Consider the following 4,997-nt stretch of genomic DNA (forward strand, 5'->3'; position numbering starts at 1 on the left):
CGAAGGGGGGGAAGAGGGTGACAAAAGAAGAAATTGATATTTGTTCCAGCCTAAATGCATGAAATTTTTGTTAAAATAAACCAAGGTTCCGATACTTGTTCATGATTGATCCAATATAGGCGATACTTCCAAAGCCCCCTCAAATTGTATTACAATTCTCTTCCTTTGCTGTGTGAAAAGAGAGGATGTTGCGCGACATTTAATGTTAGCATCATCAGAGGGAATCGTTGCGTTGCGTGTTTCACAGTCGAAACAAATCCTATCCCATCCACACGAATTGATTGTTTGCCCACAGGCCAAATCTCCGTTTGATGTATCAGTTGCTAAAATAACTGAAAAGAGGAAATTGTTGGCTTGTTGCGTTCGCTTGCGAATATCTTCAAGTCAAATTTGAAAGTGAAGCATTCGAGAGCGAACGCTCTCTTTAACTCGCTCATATGCAGATCACAAATGTCGAGTCTTGCGGGTATGTCATGTTTTTGCGGGAACGCGTGTTTTTTCAACAACTTTTGTCTGGCGTTGCTTGAAGCTTCAAGATAATAATGTAACTATTGCACCGGAAATAGGCAGCGCAAAATTTCATGTAAAATTGAAGCGTGGGTAATGGAAAATGTGTTAATTGAGGATTGTAAAAATAAAAAAAAAATATGCTCGAGGAATAACGTAATAAAATGTAGTCTTATGCACTGTTTAACGTTTTAAACAGTCAATATTTTGAAAATGCTTTTTTCACATTTTGATAAGCAGATTTTTTGCGTTTCATCATTAACCATTCATCATTAATCATTTATCCAGATTGACAATTGCCTCTTTTCACAAGGGGATAGAAATAGAACATTTGAAAATTGAAAGTAAAGATTTTATTTAATTTTCTTTTTTTTATGTTGTTGAAGTAATATAGTGTACAGAATGATTTCTAAACAAAAAAAGTGGGTGTAACCGATCAGAGTTAGGCAAAATGTCACGAAAAACTTCAGACTCAAATTCTACAGCCAATTCAAATGTTAGAACCTAAACATTTGGTATCATCTGATAACGATTATACCAGTTCAGAATTGAGTTGATTATTATTTTATTTTATGTTGAATTTAATTATTTATTAATCGATTGAAAGGAACTGAAGTTCATTTGATAATTTTTATCAAATTTTCAGATTTTAAATTGTGTGTTTGAAAGTATTTTAATTTGGAAATTTTAATTCTATTTTTAATTCTGAAGCCTAATATGAGCTGCTGTTTCTAGATATTGATAGTGATTTATTATTGCCAAAAACTTTTATTTGAAAACTTTGATAAAAAAAAACATTGTTAAATTGTCTTGGTCATTATCTTGATTTCAAATTCTTAGTTTTTATTGAGTAAACATTTGTAAAATTTATTTTTGTGTTAAGGCTGAGTCTTCAATTTTTGCAAATTTTGATAAGGTATTTTTAAAATATATAGTAGTCTTTTAAGATTATTTATGACCATCTTCAAGGCCTCAAAAAATAAATTTATTAAAAATCTATAGTTTTTTAATGTTTTTCCAGTGCATCACAGTACACATGTATTTAAAGTTAAAGCAACACCATGTTTAATACTAAAAAGGTAAAAAAATCTGAAAAGTTTGTCGCAATTTTCCTACACTAACTAGAATTTAAGAATAAAAAATACCTTTTTTGGCTTCAACAGCCAGGTACCATGTGAACTGAAATCAGTTTTGATTTACTTTATCATCCAACTCTTAAATACTCCATATCAATATAAAAATAAATCAGATATCCGAAAAATATTCCCAGAAATTCGATCTTTACTCAAAAATTGCTATTAGAAATAACATAAGATCTCGACCTTTTTTTATTTTTATAATTAACTCATTTAAGCACCAATTAAATATGATCGATGTCTCCGATTGCATTTTTAATCCGATCCGGTTCTCATTCATCAATGGCAACACTTACGTTCATATTTAATTGATTTTTTTCTCGAACTTCTGCAGAACTTGTATTTTTGTAAAAAGCCGATTTGAAAAAAAAAATGTTAGCAATGAAAAATTACTTTTAATGTTTCTCATTTATAAGCCAAAACAATTTTATACTTCCCCAGCTGAACACTACCGCAATTCGTTGGACCATCAAGACGAAACATAATTTAGATTATTGGTTCGCGAAGCACTTAAGTGAACATGTTCTCGACCGATTCGCTCAGCAGCGAACTGCAACAAGTTGTTTTTTGAATGTCGCAGTTCGCCAGTGAATGTATCGCTTGTCGGTGGATATTTGTTGCATGCTTCTGCATGAATGATACAAGAAGCTGTGGATTCGCCATAGGCATTCCTTCTAGCCTGAAAACAGTCACATGGAAATGTTGCAGGCAAGAGCAATGAAACTTTTGTTTCGCCGGAGAAATCTCTCACTGAACGATGAGTGGAAACGAACGAGTTTCAGATCCTTGAAATAAACAAAATTGTCATAGTTTAATAAACATAGAACACTGATACAAATTTAAACATTGAGACATTAGAAAAACAACCAAATTTGTAAAAAGGGAAAAAGTTGATGAATATTACAAAATTGACAAAATTGATGATATTAAGGAATGTAACAAAATAAAACAATATGTTAAATGAAAAAATTGACAAAATTGACAAAACACATGAAATTGACGAAATGGGCTCAATTGTGCAAAATTATTTTTTTTTTTTTTAAACAATAACCTTTTGACCGTGACCGTGATAAGAAAAAATCTACAAAGTTTACAAAGTTTAAGAAATTGACAAAAGATACAATATTGATAAATTTGACCACATAGGAAAAATTAAAATATATGACAAAATTTACAAAAATGACATAGGTGGTATAATTGACAAAATTAATCAAATCATCTTTTTTGACAAAATTGAATAAATTGACAAATATTATAAATTTCGTCATTAAAAAAATAAAGCCCATTTAGCAAAATTTGTCATTCTATTAAATTTTGTCAATTTTTACAATTTTGTCAGTTTTTAATTTCAACAAATTTTCCAATTCTTAAAATTTTATTTAAATGATTTCAATTCCATTCTTTCTTTCTGTCAGTTTATTTATTTTTGTCAACTCTGTGCATTGTTTTAACTTTTTAGTTCTTTCCAGTTTTGTCATTTTTCTATTTTTCAATTTTTCTCAGTTTTTTTTTTGTCTGTTTTTCATTTTTGTCATTTTTGTCATTTTTGTCATTTTTGTCATTTTTGTCATTTTTGTCATTTTTGTCATTTTTGTCATTTTTGTCATTTTTGTCATTTTTGTCATTTTTGTCATTTTTGTCATTTTTGTCATTTTTGTCATTTTTGTCATTTTTGTCATTTTTGTCATTTTTGTCATTTTTGTCATTTTTGTCATTTTTGTCATTTTTGTCATTTTTGTCATTTTTGTCATTTTTGTCATTTTTGTCATTTTTGTAATTTTTGTCATTTTTGTCATTTTTGTCATTTTTGTCATTTTTGTCATTTTTGTCATTTTTGTCATTTTTGTCATTTTTGTCATTTTTGTCATTTTTGTCATTTTTGTCATTTTTGTCATTTTTGTCATTTTTGTCATTTTTGTCATTTTTGTCATTTTTGTCATTTTTGTCATTTTTGTCATTTTTGTCATTTTTGTCATTTTTGTCATTTTTGTCATTTTTGTCATTTTTGTCATTTTTGTCATTTTTGTCATTTTTGTCATTTTTGTCATTTTTGTCATTTTTGTCATTTTTGTCATTTTTGTCATTTTTGTCATTTTTGTCATTTTTGTCATTTTTGTCATTTTTGTCATTTTTGTCATTTTTGTCATTTTTGTCATTTTTGTCATTTTTGTCATTTTTGTCATTTTTGTCATTTTTGTCATTTTTGTCATTTTTGTCATTTTTGTCATTTTTGTCATTTTTGTCATTTTTGTCATTTTTGTCATTTTGTCATTTTTGTCATTTTTGTCATTTTTGTCATTTTTGTCATTTTTGTCATTTTTGTCATTTTTGTCATTTTTGTCATTTTTGTCATTTTTGTCATTTTTGTCATTTTTGTCATTTTTGTCATTTTTGTCATTTTTGTCATTTTTGTCATTTTTGTCATTTTTGTCATTTTTGTCATTTTTGTCATTTTTGTCATTTTTGTCATTTTTGTCATTTTTGTCATTTTTGTCATTTTTGTCATTTTTGTCATTTTTGTCATTTTTGTCATTTTTGTCATTTTTGTCATTTTTGTCATTTTTGTCATTTTTGTCATTTTTGTCATTTTTGTCATTTTTGTCTATTTTTTTTTTTTTCATTTTTGTCATTTTTGTCATTTTTGTCATTTTTGTCATTTTTGTCATTTTTGTCATTTTTGTCATTTTTGTCATTTTTGTCATTTTTGTCATTTTTGTCATTTTTGTCATTTTTGTCATTTTTGTCATTTTTGTCATTTTTGTCATTTTTGTCATTTTTGTCATTTTTGTCATTTTTGTCATTTTTGTCATTTTTGTCATTTTTGTCATTTTTGTCATTTTTGTCATTTTTGTCATTTTTGTCATTTTTGTCATTTTTGTCATTTTTGTCATTTTTGTCATTTTTGTCATTTTTGTCATTTTTGTCATTTTTGTCATTTTTGTCATTTTTGTCATTTTTGTCATTTTTGTCATTTTTGTCATTTTTGTCATTTTTGTCATTTTTGTCATTTTTGTCATTTTTGTCATTTTTGTCATTTTTGTCATTTTTGTCATTTTTGTCATTTTTGTCATTTTTGTCATTTTTGTCATTTTTGTCATTTTTGTCATTTTTGTCATTTTTGTCATTTTTGTCATTTTTGTCATTTTTGTCATTTTTGTCATTTTTGTCATTTTTGTCATTTTTGTCATTTTTGTCATTTTTGTCATTTTTGTCATTTTTGTCATTTTTGTCATTTTTGTCATTTTTGTCATTTTTGTCATTTTTGTCATTTTTGTCATTTTTGTCATTTTTGTCATTTTTGTCATTTTTGTCATTTTTGTCATTTTTGTCATTTTTGTCATTTTTGTCATTTTT

Source organism: Uranotaenia lowii, chromosome 3 (assembly GCF_029784155.1).
Source record: "Uranotaenia lowii strain MFRU-FL chromosome 3, ASM2978415v1, whole genome shotgun sequence".
Lineage (NCBI taxonomy): Eukaryota > Metazoa > Arthropoda > Insecta > Diptera > Culicidae > Uranotaenia > Uranotaenia lowii.